This window comes from Ambystoma mexicanum, chromosome 6q (genome assembly GCF_040938575.1).
Source record: "Ambystoma mexicanum isolate Mex_15411 chromosome 6q, UKY_AmexF1_1, whole genome shotgun sequence".
In the NCBI taxonomy this organism is placed as follows: Eukaryota; Metazoa; Chordata; class Amphibia; order Caudata; family Ambystomatidae; genus Ambystoma; species Ambystoma mexicanum.
The window spans coordinates 595,658,876-595,686,346 of record NC_090937.1 but is presented as its reverse complement, the minus strand read 5'-3'; positions in this window follow the sequence as shown (position 1 = coordinate 595,686,346).

Genomic DNA, 27,471 nt, shown 5'->3' with positions numbered 1-27,471 from the left:
TTGAAAACCCAAGATTGTATGTACATGGTCCACTGATAAGCGCCCATAGATGTACCAAGTTAGAAATGATTAATCCAAACTGTGATGGTTAAAATTGATAAAAATCTGTAGAGTGAGAAAGGCAGTTCATACAAAGATGTGGATTAAATGTGAATGTAGACAATCAAATATAAATATGTGTGTCCAATTTTATTAGGGTACATAATGTTAGAAATGTACATTTGTGCAAGAGTTATGTTTTGGTAAAAATCCATGTGGGAGTTCCTAAATCGCATCATAAAGATGACAACTCTGTTCAGACGGCCAACCAGGACAAAGTATGTGCCTGCAGCCACTCACAGCCGTGGGGGGGTGTTTTTGAAATTCTGCCCACACCATAAACTGGGGGATGGCATTTGACAGTATAAATATAGGAACTTCACAAAGCATAGACACACTGCTTCCCGAATTACATCCAGATTCCCGTGCAGCACCGTGGTCCAGAACTCTTCATGTTGTAGCTGACTCCAGAATTATTTGAAGAGCCAGATTCCTTTGTAGGATCGAGATTTAGCATTGCTGAAAGGTTGATAGCTTGACCCAAATACAAACCTCCAAACCGTAAAAGAATAATTCAGATTCAGCTTGGCTTGCTACCATTAAGGCTTGCCTGCTGAAACTTGCATCCTGTCATCTACCGTGTCCAGTGACACAGAAGGGCCCATCCAAAACCAGTCTGAGGTGCAGTCCAAAATTGACCAGAACCACGCTGCTGATCCAATCCCTCCAGATTTGCCCTGCTGTCGGTAGACCTGATCCACACACTGACCATAGCTGACGGTCCAATTTAATTACAAAGGACTGTAAGTATGAACAGGAAGAACAGTGACCCATAGTATATCTGCATTGTATTATCCCAATCTCAACCCATCCCATCATTGAATTCAGAACCCCAGTATTGTTAGAATCCTTCTTGCGCTGACTTTTCTCTCATCTGTCTTACAAAACCATAACTCCATAGTGATTTTGATTAATTAAAGTAATTCCCATACAGAACGGAAACTAGAGTTTCACACATTAAGAGTTATGAGCAGCCGTGAATAACTGATTCCTGTGTGCCATTCTATTTTTCATAGTCCTTAATAAAGTATAAGAAAACCTATCTGTCATTTTTAAATCAATTTTCTGTTATCATTTTCGCGGCTGTTTTGCAAAAATGCCTCTCACTAAAACCTCTATAACTTCTTCAATTTTAAAGATGGAAACAGAATTCCAGCTCTCACTGATACCTAAGACCCTTAGCTACATCCACAACTAAAAACCACATCGGAACAGTGTATTTGACCCATTTTTCTCCAATATCGCATAGTAAAAGTTTGCCGCGAATTTGCAAAGTTCAAAAGTTTACACAGGTCTTTCAAAGTGCTTCTTCCATCCCATTCTGATCTAAAGTGTGTATTGTTGGTTATATTATAGCTCATGTGTGTTAAGACCTAATTAGTGTAGTTTTCCGCAGAAATTCTATTCATTTAAGCATGTTTGCACCCTTTTTCATTATTTTACAAAGCAATTTTCACCTGTCAGTTTAAAAGTGTCATTTGCCAAAAACGGTTTTCTCTCTTGTTGGGGGAGGGAAGATTGCATCTAACTCTAGTCATTTCTTTCATTCCTGAATACCTGCTGATTACTTACATCTGTGTAGGATTGCTCATTTGTATTTAAAGAAACCTTGAAGGGGGAAATAGTAACCTAAATGCTATCTGTGCACAAAACAAAACTGTTCTTTTTCCTGTTTTCTATTCTGCATCATTATAAGTGAATTCAATTGCTTTGCTCATTGTCTGAATTGCATTGTCACTGTTAGGTGATTGCTGCCCCATGTATATATATTAAAGTTATGTGTGATTTGAATATTAAATAAATAAATAAAATAAATATTTACCTTTACAAACTAGCCTGATTCCTGGTTCAGTGTGACCCGGGGGGTATTTTGAGATGGGTGTGATATGAGTGGTATATCATTCAGAATATTGAACTTATAGTCAAACATAAATAAGGGTTTCATTGCGTACTACTTGCTAGGCGAGACCTGGGTGTTTGCCTGATTGAAATCCCTTACAGTTTGTGACATTAAGTTGTGCAGAATATGCATGGGAAGATTTACACAATTTCCTATGTATAGCAACAGATAGATGAATACCACTAAAATGGAAAAAGAAATAAACAAATAGAATACACCAACTGCTATCTAATTGCAACAATACTACCACCACTTCCAAATCAAAACCCATACACATATTCAATTCCTCCTACTGAACTCAATGAAAGAAATATATTGTACCACACCGTAGAAAGTTTATTTTTTGAATCAAGCATGGATTTTTTTCTTCAAGCATGGATTTTTTTCCCACAGACCCAATGATTTAATCAACAAACACAGGAACTGAGCAAAATGTACAGTACACTGGTTTGAACTATAGTACTTCTAAAGTACAAACTACGAGGGTTCACAAAATACAGAAATGTCTACTATGCAATTCAGTACTCATTATAAACTACCTACACTAACATGTGTTTTTTTCTTTTATCACAGTGATTGAACAAAAATGTCTGCTCCAAATACCCATGTCATGAAAAAACTGCATACAACCACAAAAAGTCAAACAGTAATTATATAATGATTGGACTCACAAAGACCACGGCATAACACATCCATTCAAGCAAACACCTGACCATAAACCACAATCTAAAATGTTTGCTTCCATGGGTATCTTATGCTGCAGCGCTTGTTGCCAAACACTACAATCTTGACTGCAAGGCCTGGCCAAAACTCTTCATACAGCCTCAACAAAAGAAAAAGTATGTATATAATGATTAAACTCACAAACACTGCCATGCAAACAGACACCTCACCAATGAATACAACCCAAAATACCTAGAGTCTTCAATACCAAAATTCTGAACAGAATCCAACAAACAAATTAACAGACATCTCACTATCCTATAAACACTATTACACTACTACCAATCAATATACACATTTTTGAAAACATATCCCCTAAGCAGCCCACATACCACAGTCAAAATCTTTGTTAACATGGGTTGGTTATACTACAGTGGTTGTAGCTAGGCCTAGAGTCTTGGGTGCATGGCCAAAGGCCTACAGCACTTCGGCCATGCACCCAAGACTCCAGGCCCTGGCCACAACCACCGTAGCATAACACACCCATAGAAACAAGCACCTAACAAATGACCACAACCTAAAAACATATTACATCCACCTCAAAACCTATCCACTTCAATTAACAACCAACCCACAAACACTTCAATACATACCCTCTTCACCCAATGCTCTACTAACGGCCCAAAACCAACATCATAGTAAAGTGAAATAGCCAGTAGCGTGCCCAGTGTTTAGTATTCTGCGGACAACCGTAGTGACCGCGAAAACCGCAAACACATCACGGCCTTCTCCCACCTAAACAAATACAGCATTTGACCCATCTCTTACTCCCCTACCCTCTCCAAGCACTCATACACACCACAACACTCCCCAAAATTGGATTTATGCTCACTTCCATGCTGCACTGTCCACGGATCCAATATGGTGGGCGCATCGAAACAATATAACGCACCTCACGCCTCATCCCAGCCAATCAGAGAACAGGTCGCGTGTCGGCAGAGATAGCGCAAGCCGATTGGCCAATTGGTGTCCTGTCTGTGGAGTGAACATGGAAGTGTGTGTCTGTGGAGCGAACAGGGAACTGTGTCCGCGGAGATAGATATCATTAATTTTTTGCCTCGCGTTTTGGTTGTTTAAAAAAAAAAAGAAATACTGGACAGATTTACACCAAATTAACAAAAGCATGCTTTCAAGACCAAGCCGCCGCTCCTGTAGTCGCGACAGACATTTTTTCCCATTATGTCTATTGGAAGAAGAGGAATTTTGGGATCACCCGTATGACTTTGCCCCCCTTGACCAAACTGCACCAATCTTTGCGTCCATGGGGAGCGAAGTTATAAGCTGCCCAAAAATTCCTCTTCCTATGGGTTTAGCAACATAACCATAACTATAACTTAACCATAGCTACCGCAGGCCAAATAATAAATCATAGGACTGTGATAGCCACCCAATAGTTAAGGTGAGTCAGACCCCTATAGGAACCCCTTAAAATTCTATTGTTAATAACCTTTGAGTCAAGTAACGGATTTGACTGTAATTTTTGAAAGTTATTAGGGACTCGCGTGTTACCCCGTAATGCAAAGTTCTGTAAATATCTCTTAAAAAATAAAAAAAGTTATTAAGAAGGCAACCACATTTGTTATTTTAAAGTTGCATCCTACTTAGCATTAATTTTCCCATTGACAAAAAGGTACTTTTTTGCCAAAGCACGCAGCCCAAACTGCTGGACAGATTTGGACCAGTTATGAAACAATTTAGGCTTGAAGCGTTAGCTTGCGATCTATGCTTGGTTTGAGATTATTCCGTGCAGTAGTTATATAAATATTGGATGGAGAATGTGGTGCCTTTTCTCAAAAATAGATAGCTATTTCACAGGTAAATCACCAACACCATGGGTTTTTAGAAATGAAATGACCACCATCTTGTTTTACTCTCGATGTGAGAGATTACTGTGGTTATAGCCAAGGATAACAGGAAAAGAAAAGTAGTTAAAAAGCTATTTATAGGATAAAATATTTACAGATTACCTTAGTCTATAGGTGGGGAGGTTGCTAGAGGACACCAAGTGAAAACTGGGAGTTATAGGAGGTCCAGGAACTGAGTTTGCAAAACTAAGCTTTCTGTAGCCGTGACTATAGCCTCAAATAGCCGACATTTCAAATTAAACTGCGTCATGCAAACAGTGTGTGTCAAGGGGGCAATGGGAGAGGGTAGGGGAGGTGAGGCGACGTTGGCAGCAGTGTGGGGAGCTGGTAGTGCGTGGGGGGACGTTGGGAGTGAAAAATTACTGGCCATGGCCCAAGGCCATGATCAGTGCCCCAATGGGGATTTGGGAGACTTATTTATTTTGGCTGTGTCTTCCCAGTTGTTCTAACATGTGAAATGGACTTAAAATGGAAATTCTACAAAGAAAAATATAGCGACATAAAAGGAGTACTGTTTATTTACATATATACGTATATATGAAATACAATATATCATTTTAAAAAATTGATAGGTAGCTGCTTCATCCTGCTCTTGTTTTATCTGCCCTGTCCAATGTATTGTAGCTTGTGTATTATCATCAATATTACCATGTCTTGTGTAATTCTACCCATTAAATGTATCCTCACTTAGTGTATTACCTTGTATACCATACTCTCTTTTGCATCATCTATCTTACATACCTCCATTAGCTTTCATTTATTGCATTGACCTTTAAATTGCCATTGTATCACTATTGGGTGTTTCATTATTCCATACAGAGTTTTTTTTTTTAAAAGAACAAATCTTATACCCACGGCTAGACAAATAGGGGTGCAATTGGTGTATTCAGAATCATGTCTAGCTACAGCAAGGTCTGGCGTGTTTACCAACCTCTAGCCTTCAGCTGCTCGTCATGCAGCGCTCCCACATATGGGTATAGGTGGCACCCTGTGCAGCACGGTTATATGATGGTGAATGGTACGTTGTGTGTTTGCGAACATGTGGTAGCCCCAGCTACAAGGGTACATAGCCGTGCTGGATAGCCGCAGTTATGAGAAATGTTGGGTAGGGATAAAGAATGCTTTCTGAGACTTTCATTGTTTGCTATTCGTTGCTTTTACTGTTGTAGTTGTGAAGCCATCTGTGATAGGTTGTGGTGCAAGGTGTTGTTTTACTGTTTAACATATAGTCTTCTTTTTGTGTTCCTGATTTTGGGTACTATAAAAGCCACCATTTTGGGCCGTACTATCATTTTGATTGCAGAACTAATTCTGTACATTTGCTGTGTTTGGTTGATGTGGAAGTAAGTGTCAGTAAATATTTAAATACTCAAAGATTTATTTAGGGTTTTGTGTGTGAAGTACATTATCACTGATATCAGATGGTTTATGTAGCCACAATTGTGCATCCATTTAGATTAAGTGACTGTTAATGCATTTTTTTACCTTTCACTAACATGCTGCTTTAAAAATATGTGACCGTTATATTTACTACTACCATCAGATGGCATAGTCAGTACTATTTTGCACATACTCAGGTTAAGTGGTAATTAATTCTTGATGTATTTTTAACTTTCACTAACATGCTGCTTACAATATATATTTTTAGATAAATAGCATTTATATGCATCTATTTCATTTCCTGTAAGCAGGTTTCTGAGAGTAAAGGTGTACTTCCTTGTACTTGTCCACTGGTCTATTCATTGTGGACCATGCGCTCTCACTTTCTATTGAACATCAGTCTTCCTATAGGATTCCTCCACATCATCCTGATTGGCCTGTACAAGGTGCTGGATAAAAGTTGAGGTTTTCAAACTTTAAGATGCTTTTTTAGATTTCCTTCGTGACACCTTCCCAAAGAAAATACACTGCATTTCCTCAAGGTCCTTTTTACTTTGCTGTTACTTTATCCAGAAAATACTGTCAACTATCAGCAACAGTCTGGAGGTAAAGCAGGAGACACCTACATCACCTCTTTGTTGCTGATGGTCCCTGACATATTTAAATGCGAGACCGCAGATAAAAAATGTAAACTATAAAAACAGATTTTACGCACAGTTATTAAGCCTGAATGTGCTGAAAAGAACACTTTATGTACACAAAGGCACACTTTTTAAAGAACTGTCTATTACATAAATATGTACATATGTATACAAATCTATGTGACCCCCTCCCCTGAGTATCATCTTGTAACCACGGCTATAAAAAAGTCAATTAACTCTAGAAGCGGTTATACTGAAAACATTGTTGGAAAGTTTTTTCATTGTATGTGTGTATTTATTTGTGATATGTAGTCCTGGGTACATTGTTTTGGGGTAAACTGACAGTAGTATTTTAGCACATTTGGAGTACTGCTTTGATGTTATCGGTTAGGTGTACTCCATCATGTGTAAACAAATTGGTTATGTAGAACTGTATGTTGTTGCTTGAAATCCATAATTGATTGTGGTCTGTCATGAGTGCTAAAATGACTTTATTGACATATCTCTGTGATTGTTCAATTTTACCATTAAATCAGGTGGTCCGTCTCCATTTTTCAGTCAGATTGGAAAAGATAAAGATGGTGTGTGGAAAATGTTCCATTAGTTTTTCCAACTCTTGTTTCTTCATCAAAGCAAGAGACACAACTTGTACATTACCCACATTATTGCCTCCACAATAAATTAGTATGATTTCTGACTGCCCTGTACTTCTTAGTTTGAACAATTTAGGAAATATTTGGTGCCAACGCATTCCCTGCAGTCCAAACCATTTAATAGTAAAATCACTCAAACCTAGGTCCATGTTAATATTTAGTTTCTTACAAAAAGCCAGTAACCAAAATAGCCAACTGTCTCCGATCATCCATCCATGATATCTGCAGTTTTTCTCAGTTTCCAGGAAAATGACTCCTAGTTTGAATTTTTACTTATGTGTAAGTTTAGGGTATGTATGATGTGTTTGTTTCAGTGTTTGTAATTGGTTAACTTTACTCTTGTAATTTTGTACTTGTCTGTGATAGGTTAGAGTAAAAATGTGGCAACCATTTTAGTATTTTGCATAATAAATATAGTCCTCTTTTTGTGGTTTTGATTTTGGAAAGTATAAAAGGCACCATTTGTGCCGTTGTGTGCTTTTGATTGTAGAAGTCACTATGCACCATATTTTCATTCTTTGGGCCTCATTACGAGGTGGGCGCAAAGGGATACCGGGCACCGTTAAGGACATCGGTGTCCATAATTACTTTGCGCCCTATTCCGAGGTCCCTTATCGGGTCCCTTCCTTAATGCCTGGTTTTACCAGGCGTTATGGACGGGGCCCGTTAAGGGATTTCAGAGCTAATAACAGCAATTTGCGGCACCGTTATTAGCACCTTCCCACTGAGCCCTATGGTGGCTTAAATGGGAATGGGGGATGGCTTTTTCAATGGGGACTTACCAGTCCCGCAAAGGTCGGAATAGACCGGTAAGTCACAATTGAATGAGGGCGGACTCGGTACCTGTATTGGAGGTAGTCATGGCGCAAACAGTGCCATGACTACCTCCAACTTCGGAATGAGGCCCTTTGTGTCAAACTCTTGCTTTACCTGTTTTCCAACCTCATCCACCCTATCTAACTCCAATCTTATGCATCCTATTTTCTTTATCATCATCCACTTTAAATAACTTCATGAGTAGACATTTATTGTATTGACACCTTTTAAGTACTATTGTATTACTACTGTCTCTTTTATCATTATATTCCATACGCAAATAAAAAAAATAAATCTTATAGCTATGGCTATAAGAAAAAAGGGGTGTGATTAGTGTATTGAGGATCGTGCCTAGTAACAGCAATGACTGGGGCGTTTACCCGCAGCTATCCAGCACCCACCTAGTGCGTGGCATGCTACCCATGGGAGAAAGTGGCACACTGTGTAGCCACAAGTCTGTAACAGCAAATGTCATGTAAAGAGTTTGTGGACGTGTGGTAGCGGCAGCCACAACAGCTGATGGGCAGGGATAAAAAGGATTTCAGTGAGTTTGATTGTTTATTATTGGTTCTTGTTATTTGTGCAGCTGTCTGTGATAGGTTGTTGTGAAAATGTGTCATCTATTTTAGTAGTTTTATTAATAGTCCTCTTTTTCTTTTCATTTTTGAAAGTATAAAAGCCCCCATTTTCTGCAGTTGTATCCCTTTGATTCCAGAACTCACACTGTTCATATGGCAAGAGTTTGGCTGATGTCAAAGTAAGTGTTACTACATATTTGAAGGGTTTTTTGCGGTGTTGTGTGTGTTAGTTATATTAACCCCTGCTATCGGATGGTGCTCATTGTCATTTTTTTCATCTGCTCTGATTCAATGGCAAGTATTTTTTAAAGTATTTTTCAACTTTCACTAACATGGACCTACAAACTGTGATGTGTCAATCAATGGCATTTATATGCAGGCATTTCGTTTTTGTAGTCATGTTAGTGAGGTTAAAGGTTTATGTGGTTGTATTTGTTATAATTGTAATACAATTTTAGCTATGCAGTACGTTCCAATGTTTTCAGTTTTATGTGAGGTAGTACAATTAATGGTGTTTTGCAATTTCATCATAGTCATTTTTATTTTTGTATTTTATTGTGTTTGCTTTTTTTGTATCTGTTGAAAGAATGTTGAATTCTTTGTATTTATTTTCTAATTTGGTCTTTATTGTTTTTTATGGTGGGTGTTTGCTGATAGGATTCAAGTACTTGAGGTGATTTGTGGCTACTGAAGAAGTTGTTCAGTTAACTCCAGTGAAATGTCAATCTGCATTCAAAATGTAGGAGTGGAATGAAGAAAAACTGAAGAAATAACTTGTCATGGGAAAAGTGGATCTGGTAAAAAGTAGACGTACCTCTGTGCCAATCTTATGTGGTTGTACCTTTCATGGCAATCAAATTGTGGCTAACGGAACACTTTAATTTCTTAACAGATACATTGATTGCTGCTAGTTTAGCAAGAGGTGAAGTTGAAGAAATACCCACAGATGTTGAAGGTTGACTGTTTCCCACGGGTGGATGGACTTGCTGGATGAGGTGCTGATTGTGATACAATGCATGAGGCACTTGCATTTTCATTTTGTGGCGCTCATGCGATTTCCGATATGCATCGTTCTCATCATCCCAGTGGATTTGGGATTTGCACAAAACATTTTTTTTTTTAGCACTGATGTTACTGAGCTTTGATGATTACTTAACCTATCATATCCTGTCTTGTTTTCCAAATTACTTAACCTTCCCCATTCACTCTATTGTAATTCCTTAGCATAATGTCCTTTGTTTGTTCTCACCCGGGTTTATATATGTATGTTCATTGATTATTATAAGTGTGTTAGTGAATTAGTGATGGCCATGCATAGTATGTCTGGAGAGGCTAATTTCTCAATGTGCTAGTGTGACATCTCACATGACAAGCCAATTATGGCATAGACAATGTTCTCTCATATCTGAAACATTGAGAACCAGTAAAATTGGTACAGGTGTAATTGATAATACTGCAGAAGATGAGGGTTCATTCACTGTCAGTTGCGTCCCACCGAAACTGCATTTTTCCAAGCTTTGAAATGGAACATTTGAAGGCCCACGTCTTAGTGTCTTTTTACACAAGGTGCATAGGATTTTCAACATTTTATTTTTCAACAGTGTTCTTTTATCTTGAAGTATTTCCAACTATCAGCATGGTCTTCTTGGAGGTTGTTTTTTTGTGGGGTAAAAAAGACAATACTAAACAAATTATTTCTTTTTTTAACGTACTAGTGTTTCTACCTGTGTGATTGTTTATTATCCATCTTAACCTATTTTCACTTGTTCTCCAAGTTTACTTAAACTTCCACATCCTCTGTCCTGCAACTAACTAGTATAACATCCTTTGTTTATTCTCAAACAGCTTCTCTATCCCTGTTTGTTTATTGTAGCAGTAGTTTGCATACCTGTATTGTTAGTTTGTTGTGTGTTTTATTGGAGTTGTAGTTTATCCACATCTTGTACAGGTCTATGCAGTTTATCCATGTGTGCACAAGTTTTCATTCCTGTAGCCCTTTTACGTGGTGGGGATGGATTGGGAACCTACTATTTTGTGATCACTCCTGGCAGTTGGGTCACACATACTATCTCTTACTGTATAATTCCCAATGCATTTGACCCTTAATCTCTGTACCACTGTGCACTATACTGTCATTCTTTGTGTCTAACCCATCCTTTCCCTGTTTTGAACCTCAGCCATGCTAGTCTAGTTTTGAATGATGCACCAGGAATTGGCAATTGTCCTGATGTTCTGAAATAGCCTTTTCCAAACTGGCTAGGGTGGAATGTCCCACTGTGATTCAGCTGTGAAAGGGTGTACACACTTCCAAACAAATCTGACAGATCGGGTGCAGGCAGGATGAGTTGAGGTTGGGTGTTGGTTGTTGGAAAATAAGTAGTGATAGTATTTGAACACTGTGGTGTAGATGATCAATACTAGTTTGCTGATTTTGTTCCATGCGCTTTGAATTTGTTTCATATGAACCTTCATATATGATTCTTTCACTTCATTACAATCTACGCAGACAAGATGTTGAATGAAAATTGATGGTCCTAAAGTTTGCAATGGTTTGTTTGAAGGATCCCTCTCTAAAACCTTTCCACACAATTTTCAAATCACTTTCACAATCGATCTCCTTTTTGATTTGTTGCTCCTTCACCCGGTAATATTGCCAACTGTCAGCAATTGTTATCTGTGCACTTTGCTTTTCTTTATGGAGGTAAAGCTAAAGCCACTCACAGCAGTTTAATCTTATTTCACTTTGATGTATTGTCGACTGTTTGTAGTGGTCTTCATTCTGCTATAATTATCAGCCAAGTTTAAATGACTAACAGAGGCACTCCATATAAAACCAGAGCGATGACAAGATGAAAAAGACAATGTTAGAAAAAATGAAAAAATAATGCTAAAAAATTACTAGAGTTTCTACCTGTGTGTTTGTTTTCTATCCCATGTTCTCCACATTTAATAATCCCACCCTATATTATCTTACTCTCCAAGTGTACTTACCCTACCTCATCCATTCCTTTGCAACTACCTAGTATAATCTCCCCTGTTTATTCTTACTCAGTTTATATATATATTAGTGTTCATTGGTTGTAATGACAATTGTAGTACTTCTTTATATTATTGTATGCTTTTTTTTCTATCCAAGTTGGATTTTTGTTGCCAATGACCCAATGATTAGTTTGTTTGTTTGTTTGTTTGTTTGTTTGTTTGTTTGTTTATTAATTTATATAGCGCACCTGACCAGTAGGTATCTGGGTTCTTTTGCAGAGATTACAAAATAAAACATAGTATACAACATGAACAGGTAAAGAGAGTTATTTACAATATACATGATCATCTCAGCGACCGATAGAGTGTATTATCATACCAAGCAATTCTGTGAAGATGGGAATGAAGTGCAAAGGTTAAACATCAAGAGAGATAAGCCAATTATTTAAATTTTATCTAAAAAGATGGAAGGAAGGATCTGTTCTTAGGTATACAAGCATAGAGTTCCAAATATTGGAGGTCAAAACCGGGAAACTACTTCGTCCTGCTCTTTCAAGGTTGTATCTGGGGATCTTCAAACAGTGTAAGTGTAAGGTTCTGGTAGGTTGAGTCCAGGTGTTTTGGGAAAAATTGCCCATTAAATATTTTGGGGCAGAGTTGGCGAGACACTTGTGAGCAAGCAAAGAGAACAGTGTACTATGCACAAATATTGTATTTTATATTCTGTAGATATTGCATTATATATGAGGGTAAACATGTATGTAATTGTTTGTCATGTAGTGTTTTCTTTAAATAATTGTGTTTTCTTTTTTCGCAGATAGAAAGATACTAATGTATATGATCTAATCTGCATGCAGCCAAGTTACCCCATCGTTTGTATCCTAAGTACAAGGTATGCTGCACTTTACTAATCATCATCCACTTTACTTAACTCCATGAGCAGTCATATACTGTAGTGACACATTTGAACTATGATTGTATCACTACTGACTCTTTTGTCATTCCTATTTCATACTCAGATTTATTTTTTTCAATCTTATAACCGCGGCTATACAAAAAAGGGTGTGATTGGTTTATTGAGAAACACACCTAGCCCCAGAAACGGCTGGGGTGTTAACCCATGGCTATACAGCACCCACCTTGTGCATGGCATTGCTATCCATGGATGCAAGCTCTGGTTCTCTCTAGGTTGGACTATTGTAACAGCCACTTTCTAAATCTACCTGCCTTTACTCTCCACCCTCTGCAACTAATCCAGAACAGGACTGCAAGACGTGTCCTTGGCCTCAAGCCCTGGGATCGTATATCTCCAGCTCTGAAATCTCTCCATTGCTCCCAGTGGATGCAAGGATTACATTCAAAACACTCTGCATTGTCCACAAGGCTTTCTAGGGCCTGGGTGCAAAATACCTTCAGCTATCCCTCCGCAAAGAGCTCCCCTCCTGTGCTCTTCGCTCCTCTACCCCTAACTCCCTCAGGGTCAGTCGTTTTTCTAAGAAATGAGCTGGGGGTAGATCGCTGTCTTTGGCTGGGGCCTCCCTCTTGAATAGCCTCCCTTCCACTCTAAAACTTGAGAAGAACCATCTCTGGTCCCGGAAGCACTCAAGACCTTCCTCTTTGCTTCTGCCTTTGTTCCCCCTCTCCCCTGCAGATCTTCTCTCTTCTTGGCACTATGCACCTGGCCACCCTCTGTCCCCTGGGCCCAGGTGCCTGCTCACCCTGCCACCCTCCTGCACTGCTTCCAGGCCACCCCTTGCACTGGGGACTCTATCTGTACCCATTTAGTCCCCCACACCCCCATTTTCTTCTTTTTCTGCACTTATCAGACTTACTCAGTCTGCTGCCGTAAACACAGCACTTGCCACTTGCTGGCTGCACTACCACTGTTTATTGCCTCTATTATCTATTTATTTTTATTTATTGTTATTTATCTGTGTCTCATCTGCTCCACACTCTCCCCCTTCCATGCACTTTTCCCTTTTCCCTTTCCCATGCACTTGCACATTCTCAATGACACTGGGCCTAGTAAGATTGTTGTTGTGTTCTCCCCTGTTCCCCTCCCTTGCCTTGTCATGCTCTGAAAACTTGCGTATGAGCGCGATACAAATAAAATATAATATCATATCATAGAAGTGGCATCCTGTGCAGCTGTGGCTACATACCAGCAAATGGCACGTGAGTGTTTGTGGACATGTGGTAGCCACGGCTATTAGCAGCCGAGCAGGTGAGGCTTTTCTATAACCACGGCTATAACAAGCAATTGCATGGGGGTGTCAACGATTTTCACCATTTCATTGCTTGTTGTGGTAGGCACGGCTATTATTATAGCCGCATCTATTGGACCATACATTTCCTGTGCAATAATCATATTGTTATGTAAATGATACAGCTCAGAATGTTATCTGTGTTTGTTATTTTATGTGCTTAGGTGTTCCCTTGTCTTATTTGAATTTTGAAGGTTGATTTAGTTTGATTTTGAAAATGCAGAAAATGGACATGCAGCCACGGCTACAAGGCAAGATTTATAGCTGCGTTGAATAGCCGTGGCTACGAGAGCTGCTGGGCAGGGATTAAAAAGATATCTGTTAATATGATTGTTTGTTATTTTTTGTTGTTACTGTTCTATTTGTGTAGCTATCTGTCATAGGTTGTGGTGAAAATGTGTCATCCATTTTAGTAACTTGTTTAATATATGGTCTTCTTTTGTGCTATTGCTTTTGGGTAGCATAAAAGCCACCATTGTGTGTAGTGAAAATTTAGTGAAATGGTGAAAATGTATTATTATTATTATTATTATTATTATTATTATTATTATTATTATTATTATTATTATTATTAGTATTCTAATTTTGATTGCAGAACTCCAACAGTACAGTATGCTGAGTGGGTGGCAGTTATGGAAGTATGTACCCATATAGAAGTAAATATTTTAAAGTTTGTTTGGGGTGTTATGTGTCAGATAAATTACCACTACTATCAGATGGTGTATATTGGCACTATTTTGGGACTAGTTAGATCTAGTGGCACTTTATTTTTAATGTATTATTTTACCTTTTACTTTAATGCTGCTTAAAATGTGTGTCAGTTATATTTATCTCTATTGTCAGCTGGCATACTTTGGTATTATTTTTGATATACTCATATTTAATGACAGTTAATGTTTGATGTTATTTTTTAAAGTTTTAGTAATATGCTGTTTAAATTCAATAGTATTTTTATGTATGTATTTGTTTTTGTGTATGCAGGTGTTTGAGGGTAAAGGTTTACTTTCTTGTACTTGTGCAGGGTTTTATTTGTTATTTATTAAAATGTATATAGTGCACAGCGGCCCTGAGGCATTGTGGCGCTTGTTACAGAAGGCTTGTGTAGGCAGTGGTCTGCTGATTGTGAACTATGTGTTGATACTTTGGACTTGATTCACAGAACGTTTTCCTATGGTATTGCACCATTATACAACACTCCCATGAATCAGGCCCTTTGTGTTGAACAAGAGTCTTACTAAAGGGTTTCTACACATCATCCCAATAGACATGAACATTATAGTTTGAAAGATCGGGTGCAGGCAGGATGGGCTGAGGTTGGGTGTTAGTTGATGGAAAATAAGCAGTGATCGTAGTGGAACACTGTGGCACAGATAATAAATACTGGTGTGCTGATTTTTCTCTATGCGCTTTTACTTTGTTTCACATGACCTTTCCTGTATGGTTCATCCACTTCATCCCAATGTACTTGGACAAGATGTTGAATCAATATTGAGGTTTCCAAACTTTGTGGATTGTGTTTTGAATTGAGCTAAAGCAGAAGGCACCCACACTATGTTTTCATGTACTTAGTTATTTTAACTCCTCCATTTTTTTCCCAATTACAGAATGGTTATTTTGGGTCATGTTTGTTACTGCTTTTTAAAAGTTCTTGAAGGCTTACAATGAAGTTTACCAACCCAGAGACAAAAAGCAATGACAGAAAACAGGAAAGAGATGATTGAGAGAGGAGATACGATCAAGAGGAATTAACAGTGGCGTCAGAATGTAGTGGTGTACTGCCACTCTGATATTTCTAATCCACCTTCTTTTTTTTCCCAATGACCCAATGATTACCATGTGTGAAGAGAACAACTGTGTTGTCAGCACAAATGTTGGATTTTATATAGTGCATGTGATGCACTGCATACAAGATATGAGGGTCATAAAATGTGTGTATTGAATTGTGTTTCTTAAAGTGTGTATGTTCTTTAACTAATTATGTTTTCTTTTTTACAGGTAGAAGCATATGAATGTTTTTAAAACATCGATGCGTAACCCTACTACATTTTTGTAGTTGTCATTTGACGGGGCACCTTATACAATTCTATAGATGCATAACCGTGGCGACCGTATCGTCCAATGGGGTGTTGAATTTTGGAGGCACTGTTCACTGCAGCAACGACTGGGGAGGGTCATAGCTGTGGGTTCGCTGGACCATACCCACGGCAATAGGCCTCAATGTGCAAATAAATCTTGTATCATTTATCATTTATTAGTAGACAATGATAAAAGATGTACAAACTGCTCATGGTCAAAGGCCATGTCTAGTAGCTCATTTTACTAACTAGCCACTAGCTATGGCTTTCGGGTGTGCCCATTGTATATTATATACAGTAACCAGCCACTAGGCATGGTCTTCAACACAATAGTAGCCAGTGACCATGGCCTTTGGCTGTGCTGACTGTATTTTAAAACAGTGATAGACTACTAGGCATGGTTTTTAACTGGTCATATTGGTATTTTGCAACACTAACTGACCCCTAGTTATGGCCTTTGATGATGGCAAGTGACTACATCCTTTGTCGTGGCCAAGAGCACAGCCTAAATTGTTATTAAGATAATCAAAGCTTTTATGAGCTAATTTATTAATTATGTTATGTCTAATGCCATTATTGATGTAATCAGTTATAGACAACGTAATTAGTGTTGTCACCAGTGATGTCATCCATGATGTCATCATTGTGGTCATAGGTTGCACAACAGGTGGGGGGACTTCTCTCCTGTGCCCCACAGGAGTGGAAAAACTAGGCCTCATCATTCTGTGATCCCCTCTCAAGCTTGCAGAAACCGGGAGAGCATACATGATCATGAGGGAACCTCAAGTAGCAGCGCCTCTGAGTCTGAGGACGAGTGGACTTGGGTGACTAAGTCAAAGAAGGCAAATAAATTCAAGCAAGTTATTACCAAAGACTCCATTAGGCAGATTAAGGCCCTTAGGAGTGTCATAACCCCCTATCATAAAAATGCAAAATATTCTGTTTGGGAACACTTGGAACTCTATGAGCAGATGATGGGCACTTTTTATATGAAAGACAACCAGAACTGCATATAGTATGTAAATTGGACGTTCTCCCCTGAGTACTCCAGTTTCTTTGCTGGACTGGAGGACTAGAACCATTCAAGATGCTCCACCTACAGAGCGGCCATCTTGAAACACTTTTCCGCACAAAGAAACCCCCAAGAGGCTCGCAAAGCGGCCTACAATCTGCAGTGCGGGGAAGATCAGGCCCCACGAGAATTTGTGCAGGGGCTCAAACGCGCCATCGTACAAACCACAAGAAGGGTGCGCACAGATAGCAGGGAGTTTGTACCCACCTTCTTTCATGCACTCCCAAAGTATATTATGACCCAGCTGGTGAGTGACTTCAACAAGAAAAGATCTCTGGACTGGGTCATAGAGCAGGCGACCCGCATTTATGAGGTCCAAAAACGTGCAGAAAATAAAAATCTGATCAAAAACTCCAAACCAGCCAAGACCCCTGCTGCTCCTAAGGTGGCAGGGGTGAAGGGTGACCCCATTTTAGACCTAGAGATGGGGGGCCTAAAAATATACCTGCACAAAGCCAGCCAAATCAAAGACCCAGAAGGCCTTCAGGCCAATCACAAACAGGTGGCAGTCAGGGAAGTAATCCCAACTAGTGGGACCCCTAATGCCCCTAATTATATAAGCCCCTGATACAAGGGCAACCAACCAATCCTGGGGAATTTATGGACTCCCCCAGCCAAAGGGGGGGGTCCAATCAGGTAAGTACTGCCCCGGGAAACCTCCATCCTAACTTTCCACAGGAAGGCAGTAATTCCCCAAATGCTATGTTAAGTTTCTTCCCCCGATACTCACAAAACCCCAACCTGCAGGACAACCCTCCTTTCATTGCCCGATTTCAGGAACCCAGACAACCCAATCCCGGAGAGGGGAGGCCAAGGGTGGACGGTTACCAAAATTCACCATATCCAGGGTATTACGGGAGAAGGGATAGTTACCCTTCCCGTGATCCACCTAGAGTTGACCAGAGACCCCTGAACCAGCCGGAACGGGTGTCCCAAATGGAGCACCAGGTCCAAAACCTTACCCAGGATCTGGGTTGCATGTTGAGGGCTCAAGTGAACCCTCAGTTAAACCTGGTGGCTCAGAACCCCACAAACCAAGGGTCTGGTACCCCAGAACAATGAAGAGGAGAGAACCCTGACAACTCACTTCCAGAGGAGGAGGCATGGGGGCACAGGGGTGTAAAGCCCTAGAGGAAGCTTCCTTCCTCACTAATGCAAAGCCCCTGGACACCCAGAAACCAGAACCAAAATCTCCTGCCCCCGAAAATCTGCAACCCAAGGAATAGAGGGTGGGTAGGAGAAATAAAGAACTCAAAAATACCCATTTTGTGGAGTAAGTTGGTGTCCTCCAATTTGAAGGGGAAGAACCCTTAGAGGATTCTGGGAAAAAGATCTTCTCCTTCAGGGACGGGGGGACTCCTCCCAAAGAAAAATGGGTCCCAAGAGATTTAAATAAAGACTGGGTGGATGTGGGCACTGAGTCAGAATCACCCATCATTGAACCCCCGAATGAGCATGCAGGAAGCCCAATAGTAACAGAGGGTTCCCAAACCACACAAAACGATTCTGGTGACTGTCTCCTAGAAGGCAGGGGCAGCCCAGAACCAGCACAAGAGGATTCCCAAATCAATTCTGGTAACTGCCTCCAATAAGGGGGGAGCAGCTCGGAACCAGCACAAGAGGATTCCCAAACGTCCCAAACCAATTAGGTTGACTGCCTCCAAAAAGGGGGGGGCAGCCCCGAATCAGAAAAAGGGGAGCCGAAACTCCCCATATAGCAGAATGTAAACATTTTCTTTCAGATCCCCAAACTTCCACACAGAATTATGCACAAACTCCCCCTGTGTCGGAGGCAAACATAAGTAAGTTGACCAGCCAGCTTGCACAGAATGCCCATTACCTTTTTACCCATTGGAGGAGAAAGAAGGTAGATTCTACGCCTCAGTCCAGGTGTAACGGCAGTGTGCAATTCCAGCACTGGTGGACACTGGATCCCAAGCCACTGTTCTGTCAAAAAGGGCCTTTGATCAGCTAAATTCAGGAAGGGGGAGAGATAATAGGTCCCTCTCACCCTTCTTCCTGGACAACTGCAGAACTTCTATGGGAATTAAATTCCTGTCGAGGGGACTGCAGAGCTGGAAATTAAAAAAGGGCGACACAAGATGAAGCACCCCGTCATAGTCGTGGCTCCAGAGGGAAACCCTTGTCTATTAGGGAATGACATCCTCCTTAGGTTGTCTCCCCTGATACACTGTGTGAACAAGGTACTCAGGACCCAGACCCTCAGGCCAATAAAATTGAAACAGAGTGTCAACAATGTTAGTTTAAATGGCACATGCAACATGGTTGAACAAAAACCAGATCAAATTAAGTTTCATCTTCAAAATAATGAAATACCCGACGTAACAATAATTGCTGTGGGACAACAAACTGGTGATGGGAACTCCTCTCCATTCCTGAAAATCAACCTTCCTTCCAGTCTCAAGTGGCATTCCACACTGGAAGGAAATACTTTGAAATCTTATACCAATTCACAATCTGAAAATCCCAATTCTATCGCCAAAATTGATAACAAACCAGCACAAAGTGTATCTGACATTCAGAAGAAGGGCAAACAGCTCTTCTTTCCTATTCAGTTAAATGACGGGAAAGAGTCTGTCCTCGTCCGTGTTGACTTGAATAGCGAATAAAGCTTCATCAACAAAGTATTATTCAGAAAACTCCCAAAAGACCAGACCCTGCCCACTGTGGAGTCAGTTTATCAATGGGTATGGGGCCTGGAAATTCCCTGTTCCAAACATCTTCTGCTTAGCAGTTGTATTATAAAAGTTCTAGAGGTGACAAAAGTATAGAACACAATTGTTGGGTCATGCGAGGTGTTCCTTCCGCCTTTTACATGGGCAGTCACATCCTCAACCAACTCGAGATTAATTTGGATCCCAGTTATTGCCACGCCCGGTCCCAAATGGAGAATAAATCTTAGGGCCCTGGCAGTCCTAAAGAAAGCCTTCCAGTCAGCCCAGTGCCACTGTAGGAAATTGAAGTTCAAAAATGGAGAAGAGGTCACCATCCCAGGCCTAGCCTACAGAATCTGCATCCCAAAGGCGAATTGACAGAAGAGAAATGGGTCCATATTAATCAGTTAAGGAGTTGTCACCCTAGGCATACTTTGCAGCGAATTGAGGAGCCAAGAGAGAATCAAATAGAGGAGACATCTGAAACATGAGAATAAGAAAAAGAAGAACCAGAAGGGAACAGATAGAGTCTTCGGTATAATTATGTAACAGGGAGTATTTTTCTTCATGATCAATTGTTATCATTGAATGCATGCGTATCCCACTGCTGTCAACCCGATTGGAGGGCAGTTAGTGGGAAATGTTAGTAACCGGCTTGTGTTCTCTTTCATAGATTGATACTGGTTGCACCATCACTACCAATGAAGACCTCCTCGGGGACCTGGAAAAAAGAAACGCAAGGAAATGCGGGGTTGTCGCTCAACACCATAAAGGAAGATCCAAGAGAAAGCTGGGGGTGTCGTTCCACATTCGAACCAGAAACAGTCTGAAGAGCGTGACGCACCACTCTCTGATGGAAGAAGGACGCATACCTGACTGGTCCTGCTTTGTCCAATGAAAAAATAGCACTTGCCCGATTCTCCCTCGACTTGAAATCTCAAAAGAATTGGGGGCGGGGATATGTGGGATATCTTGACTCACTCAACATTATTTCACTACATCACCAAGATGCCTGTTTGCAGAAAACAGCAAATGGCTTTGCTGACTCCTGTGCGCACCATGACCTCAAAACAGCATTTTTGCAGCAACAAAAAGATGGCTGCACCGTCTTGCCAAGCACACTTCAGGTAGGATGGAACAAGGGGACACACTGAAGGAGCGTGCCAATGTGTTCTGAAACCTATAAATGGAATGAAGTGAAAAGGCAGCACTGCTTTGCTGAAAACCCAAAATTCCCCTTCAAAATGAAACATTTTCACCCTTTAAAAATGCTGCTTTGATGCTAATTCCATCTTTTCATTCTGAAATCACTGTGATTGAAAAGGCCCTGCCATGCCCAGGATATCGCATTGTGCCTCAGCAAAACCAGGCATGATTTCTGAATGACAGGCCCTGTCAAACCAACTCTGAGAGAAAACAACAAGAAACTTCACTTTCTGCTGTGCACGGGAAACAGTTTATTTTGTGCAATAAAGTGTCAAAGGAATGAAACCTGCAAAAGAAATCATAGCTCAGTGCACATGTCCATTCCAGGAGACTGTTGCCTTGTACAGACTGTTGTGTACAAGAAACTAACTATGGCTGCAAGGCAATATTGGGAAGTCAGATGGCAAAATCGAATTTGAAAGGAAATGCTAGCAGTTTTCAACACGTGTAAAAATGGGCTTTTGCAAAATTAAAGGAGAAAAATGCCCATTTAAAAAGTAAACTGTTGAAGGAAAGCCTGCCATTACTTAGCAATGTCAAGATGTTTGTAGTTGGTGATAATACACATAGGGGATATTTTTATTCCGCAGGTTTGTTTTAAGTCAGGACCCAAAATAAGAAAATAAATATTTAAAACACATCGGCTGAATTTGCAAGCTCCCAAAAAAACAGTTATTCCAGTTGCCAGCCCTAAAAGCTTGCCCCTAGGAAGGGAGACACACCATAAACTTCAGGACACAAAAGTGATAATTGGCAGCTTGAAAAACATTGAATGGGCCACGACAATTAAAGTTCACACACTCCTCAGACATTCGTCTGTGCTCCAGGCTGGAACAATAGAAGTGACACTAGACTTTCAAATGTAGGGGGCAAAAAAACCTTCAATCAAACTGGGAACCCCTACCCCACACAGGGCTGAAGTGACAGTTGGTTAGAGCTGAAAAAGAAAAAAATGGTCTAGTGCAGGAGAAAGGACTGACATTTGCTTCCAAAGCCTATGTTATAAATAAACTTTAAAGACTTTATCTCTGCAGCAAGACGTTGTAAAAATGTAAGATTTTCGCAGTGCAAAAGTGATTTTTGGGGCGTTCTTTTAAGACTTGGGAGAATTCATTGACACCTTGGGGACAGAATTGGCAAAGTCCGGCAGATTACGAGAAAAGCATCCATGTTGCAAATTCAAATTTGTTTACATACATCCCTTATGATAATCCACACCCATGTATAAAGTTATAGAATGTTGAGGAATATAAATCCCATTGAAAAACTTGAAAAACTTGTAGAAGGGCATAACAAGGCCTCACTGACTGGAAGATTGGACTGCAATGTGCTGCACAAAATATGTAACCTTTGTATATAATTTGTTAAGAGATTACAATTGTATAAATGTATGTTTGTGGCAAAATCAGATTTTAGTTAAAGTAACTGTGGGAGGTTTTTGGACATTGTAAACTCACACCATAAATCTAACCTCATTTTCCAAAAATCCAACCAGCTGAGAGCGAGGCAGAGACTATCATCCTGGTCCAGTCCCATTGTTAGAGGCGTGTTTAGTTAAGCCTGCCCAAGTCATATACTTTGATGATGTCACTAGGCATTATAAATAAGAGTCCCTGACAGACAGAGACGCACACTCTTCCTGATTTTCCTGCGCCAGCGTCCTGTTCCTGTTCCATCCATCCAGATTCCAGATTCCAACTACAAGGCCAAAACATTGCTGACCTCACTCCAGGACCCACTGCAAAACCCAAGCATTGCTGATCCTGCTGCAGCAAGGCCTCAATTCTGAAAACATACTAAAATCCCCAAATAACCCTAGGGGAAAGCTGTGGTGTTTTTGGGAAGCATCCAGATCCCACTAACTGCATGCATCCTGCAAACCTGCCATGCAGCTGATCTGTAGTATCCAGTGACCAGAAATGCCAGACCAACAGTGCTATCCGGTGACCAGAACTGCCCAGCTGTTTGCCAGGCGCGCCCTGCCTTGGTGTAGTGACCAGAACCCTTGATGGTCCAAAATCCCAAACTAAAAGTGGATTGTAAGTATCATCCCCATCCCATCTGAACCCATAGTATATCTTGTTTTGCCTTGGTCTGTATCCCATTCTCTAAGTCATTCCATCCTTATACTGATAACCTGTTCAAACTGTCAGAATCATTCTTGCCACCATGTCCTTGATTTTTAGTGTTAGCGCCACGTTTCTCTTCATTTCTGTCTTGCATAGAACCTAAGTCATCAGCGATATTGTGTTTAAATAAAAGGTTACAACTGCAGCGTAACTTTTGATATTCACGGGTGGGGTTCCTCTTTTCTTAGCCATTAAATCTAGTTTAAGTGAGATTTGCCTTTCAATTTTAAAGCCGGTTCGTCTTTTCACTACTCTATTTTCCTAAAAACAAACCTCACTCTACCTTCCATATTTCTCTCAATTTACCAGCTAGAGACTTACTTTCACTTCCATATTGTACCTGCGATCTATAGCTATCCCCCGCACTCCAAATCAGTGTATTTCACCCATTTTTATTAAAAATCGTCTGGTTAATTTTAGGCGGGAATGGAAGAAATGCAACTGTCACACATGTCATTTTGCTGCAACATGATTTAAACTTGCCACTCATTTTCGAACTGTATGCTTTTGGTAATCCATTCTTTCTGATTATTAGTGTCTTTGCATTGTTGCTTTAGTGAGGAAATATATTGCCTTCAAGGTTTATAACACACATTCATTATTTATTTGCTAATTTCCGAGCGTCATTTTATAACATTGAAAGGGGTTTAAAATCTGTTTTTCTCTCTTATTTGGGGAGGGAAGTTCAGATTTGGATTCTGTTTCTTGCTCCTTATTCCTGATTACCTGTTGTGTCTGTTTATCCACTCAGATTTGATTATTTGTGGGCTGATGCAACATTGCAGGGGGACATTCTAACTTAGGTGCTATCTTTCCTAAATCGAAAAGTGCTCCTATTCCGCAGTGCTGTATATATGTTCCCCTAGCAGGTTAAACCCAGTGCTTTGCTTACATTCTCATTGTAATTATCACCCCATTGGTGATTGCTGCCCCATATTAAAAAGTGTATGATTTGTTTTGAATTTTAAAATAAATAAATATTGTATTTTGTCAACCAGCCTGGTTCATGGTCCATTGTGACCCGGGGTATTTGAAGATGGGGTGTGATATGAGTGGTGTTCCATCTCAATATTGAATCAATATAAAAATATAAGCATTTCCTTGGTGCGCTGCATACTAGGCCGAGACCATGGTGTGTGTCGCCTGATTGAAATCCTTTACAGGATCACCCAGTAGTTTGCTAATCACCTGCAGTCTGGTAAATGTGCTTTGTCCCATTGCCACTTTTCCAGATTTTCTTATTTCAACCTTCTCCCCTACAACTATCCTGGAGATTAATAAGCTGCTGAAGCCAGCAAATCCTGCTACTTTATTTCCTACACCTTCACAAATGCATACATTGCATGCTTTTCCCCACAGTTCCTGCCATTTACCCTGTATAAATAGCAAGAAAAGCATACTGTTATTTCTCCTATCTCCTAACATCCAATAACACCACCTTAAAAGGCCAAGTGTGCTCTGTGTGTGCATACTATTGTAATCATTTCTAAAGCATGTTCAACTGATAGATTCTAAGTAAAATATACAGAATGTACATAGACAAATGAAAGTGCATCTACATGCTATGCACAGTTATCAGAAGCACAGATACTGCAAAATCATGTCTACATTAACAACAGTGCTATTAACACACATATGTATTAACTTCTTTCTTTCACAATTGCAGTGAAGACTCTCCTGAAAACCAGCAGCGTCTAAAATATGAACCAGAACTCAGAATAAACCTATTCCAAAACATAAAGTCAACACTGCCATAATGTTCTAACTGTTACTCAAACACTATCGAATTCTAGTATTGCAGAAGAAACAATTATATTAACCCTGCAGCATTAGATTCAGTATTACTGCTTGCCCCTCAGCAGCTTCATACTTTGTATTGTCATCTGAACACCAGTATAGTAACACACAAATGCGAGAATAGGCTTCCTAACCTGAATTAACAGCCCAATGCACAATCACACACTTCTACATACATGCGTACCATCATTCTCAGACACTCATGCACAAAGCACACATACATTGCACAACAGCCCAATCCAGACTTTCTTTTTTTCTCCAACAGACCCCAAAGAATGCCTACCAAAAATCAACTCTGTAGAAAGCAACACAGAAGTAGACAACATCAAAATAAAAGTGTCCAAAATAAATAAGCATCCACCTCTAGCAGAATTTGTACAAAAAGTTCAAACAAAACAGCTAATACAGTCACTAAGTGAAACAAAAACTGCTTCCAGTTAAGAAGATGTGCCTCCTCTTTCAAAATGTCAAATGAAACTGAAGGGGCCCCTGAGGGACCCTCGGATGTGTAAACAAGGCACAATCACCACACACGAACTGATACGCCAGACACAAGGTTGTATTCCCAAAATCTAGGGTTTATTGCAAAAACAAATAGTCCCAGTTGGCCAAATGGTCTCACGCCCCGCGACATGTGTCTAACAGACCTCGGGGGATGCAAGAGAGCGAAAATCGTACATCAGTTACATATATACAAAATGAGCATCTTACAATCAGTAATGACACATTTGACACATTCAATGCCGCCCCTAATTCATTCCCTTTGAAGTGGAGGTGATGATTGACCATGGTGACGAATATGACACTTTAGATCACCATATTTAATAACAGTTTGCAATCTCAAATTTACAGACACTATTCTTTATTTGTGAGAACACAGCGCTTCTGTTTTCATGGAAAATCTGCGCGTAGGGGAACTGCCACATTCCAGGCCTTACTATCTCCTGGTTTCGATTCACGCTCTAGAGGTCAGCTTGCTCTCCTGGGGCTCACTGCGCTCAGAAGGGGGGCCGTAAAGAAGAACATAATTCAAACACTTTATTTTATTTTCGTGCATTGCTATTCTTTTAAGGAGACTCACTGGCATCCGTGTACTGATAAGAATGCCTTGCTCCCCGCTTCCAAGGATATGTGAAGGAGGAAAACGGGCTTTTCTGTCTGCCTCCTCGCGCAATGTTTCAAAATGTCTTTAATAACCTTGGACCATTGAAGCGGAATAATATCTACAGCAAAGCAGTTTTACATGAGGCAAAAGTGGCAATGTTAAAGAGAAACATAGAGAAAACAAAATGGCGATTCTGGTTCCTTTAAAATGGCTGCACTCTAGTTAAACTAATAGCTACGTAATAAGTAATGGGCATATATTCTTTATACTTTAAATGAGGCGGTTGGTCTTCGGCCAACCAATTATCCTGCATTGCCTTCTGTTCGAGGGGTGTCTACTTTTCTAGACTGACAAACCCTCCTCTTGGCCATATGCCAAACGCCTCATCCATACATTGCATCTTCCTCCGATAGACAGGCCGATTCATGGAATAATTAGCGCGGCGCAAGTGGGCAAAAACGTGCGAATCGCAGTGGAATAGCGAAAATCGCAGTGCAAGTGCGAAAATCGCACGAAAAGCAGCACACATCGATTCATGGAAGGCCGTGCGCGAGAAAACCATCGGATGAGCGATAAAAAAGTGCGCGGCGCACGTTGGCGCACAGGCCATCTAACAGCGTGCGCCAGGTCACAGCGAAAATCGCACAGGCCACAGCGAAAATCGCACATAGCGCGGCGCACGCAACAAAAGTAGGCGGAACACGGGGCGTAACACTCGGAATGGGGAACAACTTGCCAAAACGTGGGCGTCACGGGGGAAGTACAGGGTACAAGTGCGCGGAACGCCCACACGCTCGCCTACAACACGTATTCATGGAATAGAATAGGGCAAAAAAGCGCACGCTCAAACCAGCGCACAAGCACAAACACGACCGCCACAAGAAAGCAGGCGGTAGCGTCTCTGCGCCTGGAAGAAATGTGCGCCAAAAGGTGTGCCAACAAATAGCACCTATATATAGCCATGAAGAATGTCCTATACTGTGGCCCTCCAGGACAAATGACGTGCAAAGGGGTACCCACAAACACGGACACCCGCTGACAAAAAATTACGTGTGCGTGTATACCGGGGTGCGCGGGAAGTCTCACACGCGATTTCGGCAGGGTACGTGTATTTCAGGGGTGCGCGGGAAGTTCCACACGCGATTGGCCCAGTGCGAGCAGGGTACGTGTATTCCATGGGTGCGCGGGAAGTTCCACACGCGATTTCAGCTGGGTACGTGTATTTCAGGGGTGCGCGGGAAGTTCCACACGCGATTTCAGCAGGGTATGTGTATTCCAGGGGTGCGCGGGAAGTTCCACACGCGATTTCAGCAGGGTACGTGGATTTCAGGGGTGCGCTGGAAGTTCCACACGCGATTGGCCCAGTGCGAGCAGGGTACGTGTATTTCAGGGGTGCGCGGGAAGTTCCACACGCGATTTCAGCAGGGTACGTGTATTTCAGGGGTGCGCGGGAAGTACCACACGCGATTTGAGCAGGGTACGTGTATTTCAGGGGTGCGCGGGAAGTTCCACAC